The sequence below is a fragment of the Pezoporus occidentalis genome, unplaced genomic scaffold (assembly GCF_034315485.1).
Source record: "Pezoporus occidentalis ecotype Australia unplaced genomic scaffold, CSIRO_AGI_Poc_V1 ctg10, whole genome shotgun sequence".
In the NCBI taxonomy this organism is placed as follows: Eukaryota; Metazoa; Chordata; class Aves; order Psittaciformes; family Psittacidae; genus Pezoporus; species Pezoporus occidentalis.
Window position 1 is genome coordinate 3,393,197 of NW_026912779.1, and position 18,283 is coordinate 3,411,479.

Below are 18,283 nucleotides of genomic sequence, written 5' to 3' on the forward strand. Positions count from 1 at the left end.
TTCGGATTTAATGGGGCAGAAGACTACAAAGGGCCAAACCCATGTTGATAAAATGCCCTGAAGTCAGCAACTTTGTGCAGAGGTGGATCTGGCACAATGTGATTTCTGTAGCTCTGATTGTTACGTGAAAATACAGGACTGATATCAATGGCATTGCGGCAGATTAGGCGTAAAACACTGTTGATGATAGCAAATACTGTGGGGGAACTCAACGTCACAATCTTTGTAGTACTTTGTAGTACTCATACAAATGAGAAACAGAGTTTGAGGAAGAGGGAACATATATGCACATAGTTCTAACCTGCTGTACTGTTCATCATTAGAATTATTTATACAGGGACTGTTGCTTTTACAAGGTTATTGGTAGCTGACCAATATAGTGGCACATCAGTGGATGGACACAATACCCAATGCATGATACATACTGATTTTCTGAATAGAGTTGTTGGTCTGACACACTGTAAATGGAATTGCCTCTTGTCTGTTTGTAAAACATAACATCCAAATGGATTGTATTCTGAGATCCTGTGACTTACAGTATATTGGGCCAGTAAATGGCATCGCGTTATGTATTTTATGCTTCTGATGAATGCAGAACACGTGCTGCTGAGAAACAAAAAGGACACGCATTTCCTTTCAGGCATAGGACTTTGCAACCACATGGGAAGAATATTCTTGATTGAGAACCAAAACATTCCGTGATGCTTAACAAACCTGCAAATTGAAAAATCAACATCTGCCCTGGGTAGCAACGTAGCAGGAGAAAGACCTATAGCCTGCAAACTTCCAAATATTCCTCAAATTATATTTCTGTGCGTTCACAAAATTACCACTCTCTGAATCAAAGGTCTCAAGCTGTTTTTATATGACAGCATATGTTGTGTCAATAGACAATATCTCAGCCTGTAGCTGTATGTGAAAAGCCCCGCTGCAGAACATAATGGACGGTCCTTTGAACGCGAAGCTGCAGCTCTGAATGCTCCTGTAACAGTATTTTAAACTAAATGATATGCATCATTAAATCACTGAGGAAGACTGACTCAATGGTAGGAAAGCCACAACTCCTGCAATCATAGATCCAGCTCTTCCTTGAAGAGTTGAGCGCTCACCTGAGCAGCCAGTGGAAGTGAGCAGAGCAGAGTCTGCAGTCAAACAGATGAAGGTACTACTCTGAAAGAACCAGAGAGAAACCTGTGATTATGTCGTTACTGTAATGCTGGCTGCTTGCTTAATGCCTGCATGGGATGGGGCTTTTTTTTTTTTTTCCTGTTTTCCTTATTTACATATCTCAGACATGGCTTTATAAAGTTATTTTAAATAATTTATTAGATTGATCTGTTCAAAATTCTGCTCAGGCGAGGTGTCATTAGGAAAAGTTATTTAAAGTTATTTAAAGGTTCGTGCCTGAGTAGGGCATTTACCTGCCTCACTGCTGATACACTAAAAATACCTCCATGTCCATACTATTATCCATTCTTCACGTCCAATTGCTCTGTTATGGTAATAGTCAGAAGCACACCATGTAGTAATTACTTACAGCTGACTTAAGAAAAGAATATTCAACTCCCCCACTGTTCCACTAGAAGGTCTTTATGCACTATTAACTCATTCCTGTTTATTAATACTCTACTGGTAATTCTGGCTGCTGCTTTTTAGGTTTGTAATAGGAGGACTATTAAATAGCAATTATTGACCATATGGGTTAGTGAATATTTGTGCTGGTTGTTGGGTGGTGGTTTTGTTGGTGGGTTTTTGTTGTTGTTGTTGTTGTGGTTTTTTTTTTAGCCTTTTAAGTTGTTTTTAAGGAGCCACATCACAATATAGTGGTGCAACTTTACATCTGCCTGGGATTAACAGCTTTGGCAGCGTTCCCCACCTAGAAAATGCAAATTCCCTATTTCAGAAATATCAGCTGAAGCTGTGAAAATACAGAACAATTTAAAAAACATGAAAACACTGTGCCAGACAAAGTGCAAATCTTTGTCTTCCTTTTTTTTTTTTCCCCTTTCCCCAGCACTATATGGTTTGATCTTCCTTGTCTGTCTGTTTTTCTTCCCCTGACTTCTTTTTTTCCTTAAGGTTTTAGGTCTTGTCCTAGAGTTTTGCAATGGTCAAGTGTAAATTTCAACCTAATAAAAGTTCTTCTAGAAAAGTGTGAATTATTGCACTTTAAAGAACTCGAAATCTGCCTCCCTTAGTAAGCTTGCCTAGTGAGAAGATTGAGGAGAGACAAAATTACTGCAATTATGTCTCAAATAGCTGGGCTGAAAAAAAGCCCTGGTGTCTTCCCCCTTTTCCTTTCCTGCTTTTTTATTTTTCTTCCTTTTTTTTGTGTGTGTGTTAATCTTAAAATCTAACTGCAGTTCCTGCCTTTGCCAGCAGCAATAGCTGTCACTCGCGCAGGTTTGCAGCGTGGTTTTGGCATCCGCATTTGTTATGGTGAGAAAATAAACCAACTGAACGACGGGGAAGTAAAGGGTTGCTGTAAAGAGAGTGAGGTGTGGGAAGGATACAAAGACTTTAGTAGGGGAAGGAAATGAGCAGCAGTGAGAAAGTGTAGAGGTGTGGGATGTGAGGGTGGTGAGGCACTGGCACAGGTTGCCCAAAGAAGTGGTGAATGCCCCATCCTTGGCAGTGTTCAAGGCCAGGTTGGACAGAGCCTAGGGTGACATGGTCTAGTGTGAGGCATCCCTGCGAATGGCAGGGGTTTGGAAATGGATGATCTTGAGGTCCTTTCCAATTCGAACCATTCTATGATTCTATGTGATATAGGAGGAAAAGCATGAATTCTGGCTGCAGAGGGTAGAGCATGAGGCTGCCATTCCAGGCCCTTTTATTTCTTTGCTTCTTGTGCCGTGTGTGACAATCCCATCAGTGCAAAAGGACATTACTTTGGGAGTGTTGGTGACTGCTGGAGGATTCTGTGGGACCTAAAAAACTCTATTCCAAGCAAAAATGATTTGCTGAGTTGATTTTCAATAGAGAAACACTGTGCTACAAGCAAATATTGTCTACAGTATGTTCTTGTTCCTAAACTCTCTTTGCGATTGCCTCTAGCACTATTGAAGCAAAGTCAAACTTTCAAAGCCAATTACTTGTATTTGCCACTGACTTGGGGTTTGTTTGTTTTTGTTTTCTTTTTTTCCAGAATTGTCTTAATCCTTTAATTCTGTTCTTATACTTTCTTGGTTCTCCTTCTCGTATGTGTTTCACTTGGATTATGAGCCTTAGCTGTGTCAGTGTGGTCTTCTGAGCTGATGACCATTAACAACTCCATTTAGACATAATTGTGTGGGCACAGTTGTTTCGGATGTTCATTGCATCATTCAAACATCTCTGCAATACTAACAACCAATGTCAAAAAGAATTAATTTGAAATTTGCTACTTTATTGCTAACAAAACACTATTGTTTCTTTTATTTTGTTTTTCTTTTGTCTTTTTTTTTCCTTCTACCTTTTCAAGTTGGAATGCTTTCATGGACTAGGAAAACAGATTAGAAAAGATCATAGAATCATAGAATAGTTAGGGTTGGAAAGGACTTTAAGATCATCCAGTTCCACCCCCCTGCCAGGGGCAGGGCTGCCTCACTCTAGACCATATCGCCCAAGGCTCTGTCCAGCCTGTCTGTGAACCCTGCTAGAGATGGAGCATTTCCGACTTCTTTGGGCAACCTATTCCAGTGCCTCACCACCCTCACAGTGAAGAATTACCACCCTCACATCAAAGTAATTTCTAACTTAATTCAAATATTAACAAGGTCCATTCTCATTATTCACTGCTTGACCTATGGAGATCCAGGGGCCTTTAGTGCAATCACCATATACCAGGCTTATGCAGGCATGAAAGTGTGCTGACACCATACTAGAAATAATTACATAACAGCAACAGCAAAAAAATCTGTCCAGCTTCTGGGCTGTTAAAATCGAGTTTCTGTTCTGTTTGCACCTATCGTACCAGGATGCCAAACTGTCACTCATTCTAAAAATAAACACTGTGTCACGCAGCCTTTTGTTCTCTATTGCTGCCTGAGTTTCCATTATACAGTCTGTGTGTGGTGTATTACACCAGAAGCATTCCCTCCTTCAACAATTAGTGCTTGGAAGATGTATTCTTCCCTAAACCGGTGCACTTCAGTGTCATACTTTGGGGTCCTGAATGTTGTAGATACCTTTTTTCCCCAGATGGCAATGCTGAGACAAGAAGAACTGAAGGGATGTGCACTTGGTACAGGAGTATGGGCCTGGTGTAATATGGGAAGTGCTTGTTCATGGACTTTACCCCTTCCTTGCCTGAAATAGCTGCACAACACTAGTCGGAATCTGTTGAGTGACATTAGACAAAGGGGCTGAAAGTATAGAAAGGTGACATTGATGTTATTGCTTAGAAATATGGGCTAGTTAATTTTCTTTATGTGCTTAGCATCTTTACCATGCTGATGGATGTTTTTTGATCTTGAATAGATTCTCATTTAAAATCACTTTTCAGGTGAAGGTGTCAATTCAAGTCTGAACTAAAGGAAAAACTGGGAATCCTGAGTGAGATGGCCCTTGATGTGCTGCATGGGCCACATGCAAAATTTACATCAGCTTGATGTCAGCACCATCAGCAAGCTGCCACAGCTGCTGGGCTTGACAACTTAGCATTGAACATCAGAGCCTTGTGAGGGAAGGGCCTTACCTCTGAATCCCAAAGAGAGAATTGAGTTTGCATCTGTTAAATGGCTTAATTCTCTCATCCCTGATTTAAACCTGCCCTGAAAGAGTTAATTCTATTCTAGTGCGAAAATGTTCAGAGATTTTGTTTTTATGAGATAGTATTGCAGGTCAGAACTGACTCTGCTGCTGGTGCGTAGCTTCGTCAGTCTGGTAAATTAGTAGAGCATGATATTCTTTGGGAAACTGGAGTGTAAGAGCAATCCCTGAACATGCTTAAAGAAAAATGTTGTGCGAGTGATTCAGCTCTTCTTGCTGTTGCAGGGAAGAGATTAGAGGTGTGCCACGTTGTCAGTTCATCTCCTTAACTCATAATATATTATTTATTACAAGGATTTGGTTTCTTAAGCCTGTCTCCTTTTTTTCTTTTAAGATACCACTGACTATTTGATCTTGAGGGCTTATTTTTTATGATGATGATGATTATTATTAGGCAGAGGTATTTAGGGAGGGAAGGATTTTGGGCTGCAGCAAAACCCAAGCTTTTTAACATATGGAGTGTCAGTGTTTTCGTCTTGTTTTGGCACTTTTTACACCTCATGCTGATGGTGTGACTGTGGTTGGTTCAAGTACATCTGGGGTCCCCTGTAGCCTTGCTTTTCAGGAGCTTTCTGACTCTGTTATAATTTGTTTCTCCCTTTCCTGCTATAACCAAGCAGGAACTGTCAGTGTGAGATGTAAACTGATATGCCATCTGTATGTTAAATGGTTGTGTCTCACCTTAAAAACCCAGTGCTAGCCAGGCTTGTTGTGCTGCACACCCTCCTCCCATGGCCCCCGTCCTGCCCCTGTGTGTGTGCCTCACACATATGTGTGTACACAACACGTGTGTGCACACCTCTGGATTTGTGGGTTTGCAGCTTGAGGGTACCATGCAGCCCCAGTGACAGTTGTGGAGCGCTCTGGGGTTGTATTTGCACTTGTGAACGTGTGGATGCCGTGAGTCAGAGTGGGAGCAAATCCTCCTTTGTGCCTGAAGAAATAATCATGGATGTTCCATGTTCTGATTGAGCACATGGGGAACGTGTCTGAGGAAGGAAAAGTCACAGAACATGTTTCACACAGAAGAACATGCGAGGGGAAACCATTGTGGCTGGGGCAGGACGGGAGAATTTGGTAGAGCTGCTGCTGCAAAGCAGCAGACTTTGTGTTGCTGGAGGTGGAACTGCAGGTGTTACATCAGCTACTTAAATTGCAGATGCACAATCACTTCTCACGCAGTAGCATACTTACAGGGATGAGGATAATATCAGACCTATTGGATAAATCAAGAATTTCATTTTCTGTGGCTAAAGCTGTTAGAAAAGGAAGTGGCCAGTTAAGATGCTGATTTTCCCATCTCGCATCTAATATCCAAATATCATTTTAGAGGGAAATGGTAACTCCTAGTGACATCTGGCAGAGGAGAGCCATTGTTGCATCAGTTTGTCTCTCTAGCAGGTTGGTTCGTGGGGCAGAGCTGCTTTGCTCTCTTGCCATCTGACACAGTGCTTGTTCTTCTTCCTCACGTGGGGTGAGAGTGAGCAGCACGGGGGCTGCTGAAGGAAAAGCAGAGGAGACAGTCACTTCAAACTGGGACTTAGGGTGGCTCTGCTGTGGCACTCGTGGAGCCTGTTAGCTAAACTGCTTTAGAGACCTTGAATTCGTTTGACAGGATTTGAATGATAACACGTTTTGTTAGAAGAAGAAAAATCTTATCATAAATCTGCCCCTTTTTTATTAAAAAAGCAAAATTCCCTATAAGACTGATTTATTTTTTTTAAGAGCAACAAATACAGCCTCCAAAGCCTACTAACCAGTGAACTAATGAACATACTGACATTATTCAATATTCACTATAATATTAACCTTATTCATGTTAGCCAGAGTATCTTAACAGAGGGCTGGTGCATTCTTAACGTAGCTGGTGTTATAAGGTAGATTATTCCATTTGTCAGATGATTAGAAGCCTTTCATTAAAAAGGAAAGGAACTTTTGTAGAAAAGGTGACTTGCAAGGGCTAAAATAAAAAAGGAATGAACAAATTAGGCAAGAAGAAACTTGCTGTGTGGTTGGCAATCTGAGAGCAAAACTGTCATGACTTGGTTCAGTTCCCAAAAGGGTAATCTGAATATGTTTCATTAAAAGAATCGGACTGTCTCATTACCTGAGCTAGACATAAAATGTTATAAAGAATATTAAATGAAGACATAGCAATATGACATATCTCCATTTCTTCTTTCTTTGCTCCTCTTTCACCAGGCTGTTGGTGAGGACAGGAGAAGGAACAGATGGTGGCACCATCCCGTCTCTGCACCAAATACTGCCCTGGAGTTGTACGTGTTGTGAAAAGCATCCCCTTGTGGAAAAGCAGATAGTGCTCCTGCAGAGGGTAAGTGTCTGCTCTGTTACATTCCTTTCCAAAGAAACCCCGCAACAACAAGTAAACCTCCTGTGTCTTTCTTAACTGGAATTTTGAGGAAATTCCTTCGTAAATGTTGTTTTGACATCAGAGAGAAATACCTGCTTTATAGCTTGCTGTGGTCATTCAGGACGCCTTCCCTGTCTGCCATTCCACGCTTTTGACCTTCCTTGAACTGGCTGAAATGCTTTGGGTTCATTTTTTATAAGTTCTGATAAATCTTTCATAATAGATTTTGGGTTTTGCAGCTTAATGGTATGAAATCCTTCCTCAGATTTATCGTCGGTCTCACTTGACCGGGGGGTCAGAACTTAAAATGTTTGATGGAATTTGTTGCAAAATCGAAATGTTGTGAAAGTTGCTATTTTTGGTTTCTGTCTTGCTATAGCTAGAGACTATGGGTTTTAAAACATGAAGTGATGAACAATGTTTTCTTGGGTGTTCAAAACACGATGAGTGTGTGTGTTTCGTGAACTTGGGTTTCTGGTGCAAATAGTACAAATCGGCTTGTACCATTCCTGCTAACAAGATGCAAAGACGTCCAAGGTTTTCAGGGTTTAGAATATTAGGATTCCTTGAAGAAGAAAGAAGCAGCTCCCAGTGGAGGTGTAGACTGCCACTGCGGGGATTTGAGCACTTACCAGTTTGTTTCTCATAGTTACCTTTTACAGACCCTGTTGAAGGGTTCATAGACCCTTCAAACCTCTCTGGAAACACTGCTCTGTACAGCCATACGTGGTTGCAGTGAGGGCAGATGCCCTATTGGAGCTGGTCTGGGTCAAATACTTATAGGAAATAGGACTGTGTTGGCACAGGTCCTTTCTGTAAAATGCAGACTAGGTTATTGGCTTCCTTCTGCAAGCTCTTGTTGCATACAGCAAAGTGCTTTGGCTGTCCTACCACTTCAGCTAACTGGAAGAGGCAGCGCCAGAGCAGTGAGTAGAAGAGGTGCAGTCTAGCAAATAGTATTTCATCCAAACGGGGCCAAAAAGAAATTAAGTTTAGCAAAGAAAACAAGTTTCATCAGTTAAGGCAATAAAGCACAGTCCCGGAGCAAGTCAATAATGCTCAATTGACAGCCAGTCAATATTTGTACTGGATTAACTTTTCAGGGAATGTGGAGATTTCGGGGGGTTTTATGTAAACACTGTAAATAGGTTGGGACACTAAAGTACGTTTACAAATACCGCATGTCACATTAGATTAGAATCACTTCCAGGGAGCAGGAGTTTTCCTACCACGAAAGAGACGTTTCCATCTTGTGAAATGAGCACACACAGAATTTTGTTGTGTGTCAAATATAGTCAAAAATGGAGCTGGGCAGATCTCACGGCAATGCTACACTGAACGCTTCAAAGGCCAACTTCTGTCTGAGGTCAGTTTCACTCACTGTCTCTATGCACTGCTCCTAAGCTTTGCCAGGTATACATATATATCTCTATATATATATGCATAGTTTAGATGGCATTGTGCTGCAACTTGGTTAACATGATGCTGTATGAATCGATTTAAATGTTAAGATTAATGTGATGGGAAAAGCTATTAATTTTGCTTTATGATACTTGCTCCTTGCTGAAGGATCAGGCAATATGCAGAGACAGGACTGAAATGAGTCCAAACTGTGCTAGTTTCTGATGTCTGTGGCACTATAACATGAGGCTCTGTCTGTTTGTTTTCAAGTCTTGCAGCTTTTCAGTGGCATGCCTAGAACTTGCTTCTAAGCAATATAAAAATGATTTCCTGTTTCCAAACCTGGAATCCAAGTGGATAAATATTTCAAGAAGAGAGTTATTTACAGTGATTTAGAAGTAACAGAGGGTGGTTTGGCCTGTCCTGCCTGTACCCAGGCACAAAACAAGGACAGGCAAAGCTGTTCTGCCTGGAGTGGCAGAACAGCCCAATCAAACCCGGTTTCACGTATGTGAAACACATGCATGGTGCTAGTGAGTGCACACATGTAACACATCCCTTAGAATTCCCCCTTCCTAGGAGGCAGATAACTGCATTTTATTGTTATTCCTTTTATTTCTCCTACCCTTCTTTTTTTCCCTTATGAAAGGTAATTAGGCCATAAACAGAGGTCTGACAACTAATTTTATCTGCAGCAAAATTAATATCATAAGCAACAGATAATTTTGGCTGAACAAAATTAAAAAATGTATATTTAAATGACATTTTGAACCCACAAAATCTCATTTTTTTCTTTCTGAACTTCTCATACCTTACTGGTTTGATCTGTGTGGAGATGCTCACTCATTTAGTGAACAAATGTTCTACTTCTGTATCCTTCCTGCCTCAAGAGCAGGCCTTGCTGGTCTCAGCCTGTGCTGCGAAGTTGCTTTTCATTTCCTTTCTCTTGTTCTCTGGTTCCTTTCAAAGAAGAAATGATCTGAGAGAAAAGACATTGCTTTTCTTACCTCTAAATTTCCATTGACATTAATAGGAGTCAGGTGGCCAAATCCCTGCACACAGCTTTGAAAATTGAAGGTTTAACTTTTTTTTGTCTGGACAGATTCTTCCATTGCTGGAGTTGTGAATGCTCAGAGAAGATATTAAATATGCAACCACACCATGTCAGTGCAGTGCCTAGAGAGTTTATCTACAAAATAATCATCTCCCTTCCAAATCTATAACCCTAAAATATTGATTGATTAAAAGGTAGTGGATAAAGATTAAGACAGTGCAGCAGCAGATTACCCTAATCAAATAAAGAGACTATTAACAGAACCGCTCACAGGTCTGAAGATGTTGGTTTGAAATACAGATGTCTTAACCAAAGTGCTGTGTCTCGTTTTTTTGAATGCATTTTTGAATGCATTTAAATAAATTACCAAATAGAAAGAAAGCAGAGAAAAACTCCACGTTTCAGACAGTAAATTTCCATTTACAATAAAATTATTGTATGCATTTCAGTAAGTAGTTAGCACTTTAAAAGATCTATTTCATTGGGCAGTGAGAAGTCAAGCACTGGATTCACAGCTTAGAAAGCTTCATAGGCACACGTGTGTTTTCAGACCTGTGGTTGAGTGTGTGAATACCAACGTATATGTGTACATCAACGTAAGTGTGTGCTTAGTACAAGAAAGGAATGGGGTAACTGCTTGAGGGCAAAGCATAGTACCAAAGCCAGTACTTCCGCTTAAAGAGAGTGCATTTCCAGTCTGTGTTTTATGGTTTGGGAATAGTGATTCTAGATGGTGGACTTTGGTTGGTAAAATTTAAGGCAGTATTTACCAAAAAAGCAGGTCTTACTGGTTGGTTGAGGCCAAAGCTGCTAGGGAACTGCACAGGTATCAAGTGTCTCACATGCAGCACATGCCATCTGCTCAAACCCAGCATCACAGATCACATCCCAGACCCTTAGTCTGAGTTGAAGCCTTAGGATCCATTAGGAAATCGCCCCTGCTTACAACCAACACAAGTTCAACTGGTTTTAAATTTGCCAGACATTTTATTTAGCATTGAAGGCCATATGCTTATTAATGTTCAGGAAGAGTAAGCTACTGGGAATACTGCTTGAAAAAGACAAACCTTTGTCACTATCGCTTTTAATGTATAGTGGGAGCTTTTACCCAGCCAAAGGCTGGGTTGTGGTTTATGCTCTTGAAAGAATTTCCCCCTGAGTGACTGCTAAGCACGGATTGTGCTAATAACCCATGCCCCAGGTTACCAAAGGCATGGAGACAGGAAGAGAAAATAGGGTGGGTAATGTATTAATTTTCATCACTTATGGACAATACTATTAAATTGCTGACTCTTGTTGTCACCCGTTAACAATGTCATTTCGACTTCCTCAACGCCCCTACCTAAAAATCCCAATTTAAAAAGCAAAGAGTTAAGAATGTGTGAAACAAAGGTTGGGGCCACGCAACTAATTGGCATGGAGGGCTTTTGTTATTGTTTTTGTTGGAAATTGCACCTAATTTTAAGTCATTGTGTAAATGAGGTTTTAAAAGTTTCTTAACAGCGCTGGAGATAAATTTGGAATTAAAATGGAGCTCTGAAATGTTGTGTTGCTCCACTTTTAAAAATAAGTTCCCTTCTCATTTGCAATTAAAATGTCTGGAATTTGCATCAAATGTGTGAAATTAGAGATAATTGAAATACAGTAGCTATAAATATGTCTATTCCATTTGAAAAATAAATAAAATGGCCACTAAAAGGGTGCGAAAGCTGTACCCCCTTCTCTTGTTTCTCACATTTGGATCTCTGGCATTTTTCACACTTTTATAGCTAATTTTTATTGCAAAACAATATGTTACATTTGTAGCAGTTGTGGGAATGCAGAATAGCCCCTGGCAGCTCTGTAAAAAATGGAATGTGAGGAACACATTTAGAAGAATACAGCTTTCAATTTCATCCCCAGCATTGATGTCGTGGAATCATATTAAGTGTGATCTAACAAAAAGGGGAAAAAAAAAGCAAATGTTATGGAAAATACTTTAAATAAGCTATTATTCAAACTGTATTCATTCTGTCCTGTTTCTTATGTTTTCATAACAAAACAAGTTGTCATGAGACAGTGTGCTTTCAGGGAGCGCGGTGAGAACCAAAACCCAGGTTAGTGCCTCTCCTTGGTATGCATCTCGAGTAGCTCCGTGCTTCTGCCACATGATGAATAACCACATCAGCATGGGGGCCCGGGGGGAACACCTTTGGAGGAGTATTCCCATTCCTGGACTGGAGAAGGGCTGCCAGGCTTGTGTGTCAGTGCAAGGAATGCTTCACATGTGTTCCAGCGCTATCTCGCGCTGTTGTTGCTGTCTGTTTCCGAGTAATTGTTAAGTTACCATCCGTCAGCCTGCGGGCAGGGCTAGAGGTGGTGCTTCCTTCCCCGTGCAGTGCCATCCCCTTCACGTACTCTGCTGTCTGCTGGCCCAGTGTGTTAGCATTCAGCTCTGTTGCCAGGTCCTTGGTTTTTTTGGCTGCAGAGCAAAATGCAACTGCTGTGCAACCAAGTTGGCACGAGGAGCTGTATCTTTCACAGATAATAGAACTGGAAAGATGGAACTCTACTGTATTGTCAAGTGATACCTTATTAGTGTGTGCTCTCGTGAATGGCTGCCACTGGAGTCGCAGAGCAGCTCACATACAAATTGTAAAGACATTTCTCTAACTCCAGTCTGGGAACTCAGAAAAAAATATTATTCATCTAATACCCCATGCATCTTTTTTAGTGAAATTGCACTGTGATGTCCTGTCATTTTCAATGCTGTGCAGTGTTTCTGTTATTGGGGAACACCAATCAACTTCAAAAGAGCTGCTTTGGTGTAGAAATGGGCAGCTATTCAACTCCTCTGCATCCAACACAAATACCCACCGCAATTTGATGTAATTCACACAAAAGCGAATTGGAAGGCCTAGGTGAAGGTTATTGCACCGATCCCTCAGTGCTCCCCATCCCATAATGTTATTTCTGGAAACCCTGTTTTCTGGAGGCATTCCTTGCAGAGGGAATTACGCCAAAACAAAAGAGCTTCCGTGCAGGTACTGTCCTGAGGGCAGCAGACATTCAGCAGGCTTTAATGTCGCTGGCTCCTTCAGTAGTTCCTCTGTTGCAGTGGGTGTCGCAAGGAATTTTGTTGTACTCTGGTTTAGGAATACAGCTGTTTCTTTACTGTTTCTTCTTCTCCCCACCTCGAGTGTATTCATTAGTAAATGACCATACTACATATTTGGTGGAGGTGTGAATGTATGCTGGACCCGGGTGCCTCTCTTCACATCTTGCCTGATTCCTGATTTTGAGGATAAGAATTGTAAGGAGGAGACCAATTTCCAGGATGTATTTGAGGAGTGCTGAAATGTTAATGCATTAAGACTGAAACTGTGGGATTTAAATCGCTACATTGAGTAGCATATAGTACAGAGAGATTGATCCCAGAAAAGTACCAGAGAGGTTGTGTCTCATACAGGCCTAACCACTATGGAGTCATTCTTCAGAGACAGACCAAGCGACAGAAGAACCACAGCCTTACCTGCAAGGTGCCTTTTCATACGCTCTTTTTTCTCTCCTTTTAAGTTGTCCTCAAGGAAAAATAAGAGCAAAAAGTCCCTGTGCTTCTCACTGCACATCTACAGCACTTCATAAATAATAGTAGCTGTTTTAAAAGCAGGGGACAGGCAGAGGGTTACAATGGATGAAAGCTAGTTAGTGAGTTAGCTAGATAAATGCTTAAAAGAGCAGCAGCAAAGATAATCCTGCATTTATTTCTGGGGGATTTACCAGATGACCCTTTTCTGTCTTTCCTGATCTGGGTTTCTTGAGTCAAAGTCAAGGCTGTGCAAGGCTGGAAAACAAACCTGCAAACTTGGGGTATTCCTGTGCTTTGTGACTGCCCCTCCTTTGGCTCATCGCTTTCATTTCTGAGCATCTGCCAGGTTCTGTGTCCACTGTGCAGTGGTAATGTAAGTGATCCATTGCAGAGACTCTCGCCAGCACAGACACAGACTAGTTTGCTCTAAACTTCTTGAGTGACATGTGCAAAATTGATCATTTCAAGAGCCTTTTGTATAACACAAAACTTCAAGCAGAGAACCCAAGGCATTTCCTTTCATCAACCTGGTTCTAATTTGATCAAAGCACTCAAAAATTCAACCCGCCTTATTTCCTGTCCAGTTCTTTTACACTTTACAGCACATTATATATCAATCTCATATCCCTGAATTTTAAGAAGCAACCAGTTATATAATTGGATCAACAGTTGCCAATCACTCCAGCACAGCACTGCATTATTACTAAGCTATCATTTTGAAGCTGTATTTTATGATGGGTATGACTATATTATCACTGTGTACATATTAGGACAGCTGAATGAGCCCCTTAAGGAAAATAAGGGTTCAAATAACATTGGCAGGGTACATAGACTAACAGAACTGAGGATTCTCCTTGTATTGCCTCGTGGCACATTATCAGGAGAAGGGAGAAGAACAGTGACCGTGTGCTTTCTATTAATCCTACCTACAAATCAGAGTATTGCTACAGTGGTGAAGCTTAAGCTGACCATCTTGTGTGCTTAAGCAAATTAAAAACCAAATGCGTTTCCTGGTCTCAAACATCAGAATTGTGCATTATGTAGGTCTGTAAATCCCATTCCTTCACTCTCCAGACTCCCCATAAACACACGCACAGACCCAAGTTGAAAACAAAGCCACTCTGGCTGCTGCATGTGCTGTGTACCCTCGTGGTTCATTGTGCAGTTTGCATGTGACAGAAGCAAACACTATTTCATTTCAGGACTTTACACAATTATATCATTGTTAAAAGTATTATCTAAGTAATATTTTTCCTCCCTTAATCCTGAGATGTTTAAAGAGTTCTTTGAAAGACCTTGAATCTTGTCTCAGTAGTATCTCCCTACGTAAAACTGAGTGACAGCCTTTTAGAAAACTCCATGGTTTATGCCATTAATTTCCAGATCAGCATTGTTAGTCAAATAAGCATTTAATTCCCAATAGCCTCAATATTTCAATACCTTGTAGCAAACAAATAATGTACACAATGGCAAACAAATGATGGAAAATATTCCATCGAGCTGACATATGAACTCATAACCTCTTAGGTAAAGGTGAATGACTGTTAATGTAATTTCATTATTCTAAGGCCCTCCCTCCTCTTTCTCTGTTCATATGCGATTCATTCGTATGCATTAGCTTGAAAGAATTAAACCTGTAAATCATAGCTTAGGCAATAATAATAATAATATCAAGAAAATGGTATGATTTCTTCTGGTTTTGCCACTGTGAACTCAGACATTTACTGGTGCATACCTGTTTCTGCTTTGGCTTTTTATCTGTCTCTGTGTGTACACACACAGGCATATCTGTGTGTGGTTTTAGGTAGATGCATGCCCTATATGAACATACACATATGTGCGTTTACCATAGAGACATTTTTACAGTGCATTCATGTATTTTACATGTAGGCACAGACAGACAATAGCATACATGTGTAAAATATAACGTCCCTCTGCAGCAGTCTGAACCTGTGCCCTACAGGAAAAACTCAGGAGCAAAATGCAGATTTAAGCATCTTGCTGTAATTAAAATTGCCCAGTAATTTTTGCACAAAAAAGGTAAAAGTGAGGTGAGGGGATGCCTGGATTTGGAAGTCTGAGGTTTGCAGAAAAAGAGTCTGATTTTTCCTTTTTCCCTTTATTTTATGGGGGTGAGTGTTCCCTTCATGCCATATTTATTCCAATCTCAAATCCGGATAGGTGCCTGGCCCTTCATACCACCATTCATTGTACACAGGCTGCTAAACTGAAGTGGGCTTCTCACTTTTGAAGCCTGTTTTACAGCATTGTATTTTTTCCTTAGCGATTCATGCTGTGTTTTTAAGTAATGCAATAAAACCACTTAACCATCTTCCTGTATAAAATTGATTGTTGCAGGAGGAGCGTGGTCATCTTCATCTGCTGCTGCGTTCTTGCTTATAAAAAACCCACCAGCTCACACACAAAACAAGCCCACATGCAGTTGAATAGCATGTATCTATGCAAGCATGTGCATGCAAACGGAACTAAATATATATCCTATGCTATGAACACAGAAGCTGTATAAGCCAGGAAACAAGCCCTGCGCCCTCTTCCTCCCCGCCTCTGCCCATCCCTTGGGTAATGGGAGAATTGAAATTCCCATTTTCAGACTCACTACAGATTAATATGGTTCAGCATAGATACTTATTTCTCTGATAGTTTCCCATGCATCTTCACAGCGAAGTTGATAGAAATTACTACAGCAGAATGCGTAAAGCAGATGTTATCCCATTAATTAGCTCTGGACCTGAGCAGGCTCAAGACTTTCCCGTTTTCAGGCCGATAGGAATTGGTCCCAGTGAGCGTGCTCCATATCCACATTTAGTATCATCTCATAAACAGCACTGAAAACACAGCAGGCCCTTGATGAAGATACATTAGCTTATTTCTAATTTAAAGTTATGTTGCTTAACCTTAATGTAATTGGTCACTGGTGACCAACTGTTTGTATAGTGAGTTGACGACCAAAGAGATGTAATAAATTATAAAACTTGCTGCTTAAATAGAGGGAACGACTGTTCTGTTAAAAGCCCTGCATGTAATAATGGTAAAATAATTACACCTCAAACAGAAGAGCCTTGGATCTGATAAAGCTAACAAAGTCTTTTAGATGAAGGCGTTTTCAGCATGCTTAAAAGGACATGTATAAAATAGTGTTTTCTCTCGGTGTAGTGTCTTACATTGGCTGAATCGTCAACTTTCAAAGCTCAGCCTAATATTGATTAAAAATACATTGGTAAATCAAGATTCTTTTTTGAAGGCATTTTGGGGATTAAAGGAATTAACCCATTTCTGTGGTTAAGAAGAAACAAAAGAGATTTGCACAAATAATTCTATTCCATACATCAATTCCAAGTCACTGCTAGCCATGGTTTCGAAAAGAGTTGATGAGCTGGGAGAGTCACCAGGATAATAATCGACTATGGAAGTAAGTCATTGACACAACTGTGATGTTTAAGAGTGAATTAGCATGCCGGGGGCAAAGTAAAAGGAAATCTGCTTTCTGAGCACCAGTTCAGACCTCAAATTTCTTAGGCTAAATATAGCAATGCCCTGAGCCTCTCAAACTGCTCCTGTGGTATTGGAACACAAGTAACAGGTGTAGTTACATTGAAACCGTGCAAGTGGCTGTATTAAATCTAGTACTTTCTATAGGCTGCAATTTAGTTTGAAGCCTTTCCCCCTGCTGAAGACTTAAAGGTGGATTTTAAGAATGCAGGAATGTAATGAACACCTACTCACTTCTATGTCTGTTTCTCGTTTCTCAAATGGCATTATATTAACAAACTGTTCATTAAATCAATAAGAGTCAGAAATAAGTGTATGATTTCCTTGTCTCCGAAGTGATAATTTCTCTCTCTAAATATTTGCATTTAAAATTTAGGCTCCCTCCAAACGCCCGAACTTCACAATAAAGCAGTGGAGTTTCTATTTCTTTTTAATTCTCATATTTCATTTCTTACAAGGACTTTCCAATAATTTAAACTATTTACAGTGCCTCAAAGATCATTATTTCCCCGTGACTCCTCAGAGAAATATTGGAGCCACTCTATTTACTGCTGACATTAGATTTACCTTTGAAGACTGGTTTACAAAATGGAGACATTAGGATGTGAAAGTCATTATTTTTTTCACACTGCTCACAATGCTGAGTTTTGGTGTTTGTTGTATTAGAGTAAACATCGCTATAGCTACTCAGTTTGTTATGGAAACTTGAAAAGCAGATGCATTAAGGTATTTTGGTTTTAAAAACACCAGGTTCTTTATAAGGAAAAATATAAATACCATTCGGTGGCTTGTCACGAGTGTGTATTTAAAGCCAACACCCCTCAACCCAATGAATAAAAATGCTTTTTGGCGTTCTAAGTGGAGGCAGAGATTTGCTCACCCAATAGCAAAGCAGGTGGGGTAACACATCCTCATTCTTCTAATTGGGGCTGTAAAGAAAGATGAGAGCTACGGGCGCTGTTTGTGTCACGGTAGTTGTGATCTGTGAAAAGAACTTCAGAGCAGCCTTTCTTAATAGGAAAATGACGCTGTTGCTGTTCAACTAAAAATCAATACAGCTCACAATTTTAATAAGGAACATGAATCTGAAAATGCGTTTAGTATCAGGTTATATAAACACACCCTAATGAGATACTATAAAATCCATCACATTAAAGGCTGGTTCCTACAAGGTGTATTAGCTAAAAATGTTCAATATATTAGGTCAGTGTACAACACTTCCACATAACAAAGCAGGTCTGTCAAGGCAAGATGTATGTTTTGCCCCTTAAAACTGTTATGTTTTGCACATTTTATAAGGTTCTTTGAATACATGAATAAGATAAGTTATTCCCATCTCTTTCTTAAGCAATCTCAGAAATGGCTGTGACCTGAAATTGGAAATCTTGTAAACACCCATCCGAAGAAAATGTGTGCAGTTCTGTCTTAAAGAGATGGTACATGTTTAATTATCCCAACTTCTTCGAGGAGAATACTATTAACATACACATTAGCATCGTCCCATTGGTTCCTCCTGCTGCTCCACCTTAGGGGCAGCAATAGGAGCTAATCTTATTGCTCCCATGCGCATAGTAATGAAATTTTGCCTTGTCTCTGAGGCAGTGTTCTTTGGGCTAAAGTACAGCAG

At 40.3% G+C, this 18,283-nt stretch overlaps 1 long non-coding RNA gene across 1 annotated transcript in view; it reads left to right on the forward strand.

The window, feature by feature from the left end:
* Window positions 1–18,283, forward strand: part of LOC134159067 (uncharacterized) — a 517,675-nt gene that overhangs the window by 349,772 nt on the left and 149,620 nt on the right. The window contains exon 3 of the long non-coding RNA XR_009963031.1: window positions 6,955–7,084. This is a non-coding gene — a long non-coding RNA (uncharacterized LOC134159067). The remainder of the gene's footprint in view (window positions 1–6,954; window positions 7,085–18,283) is intronic.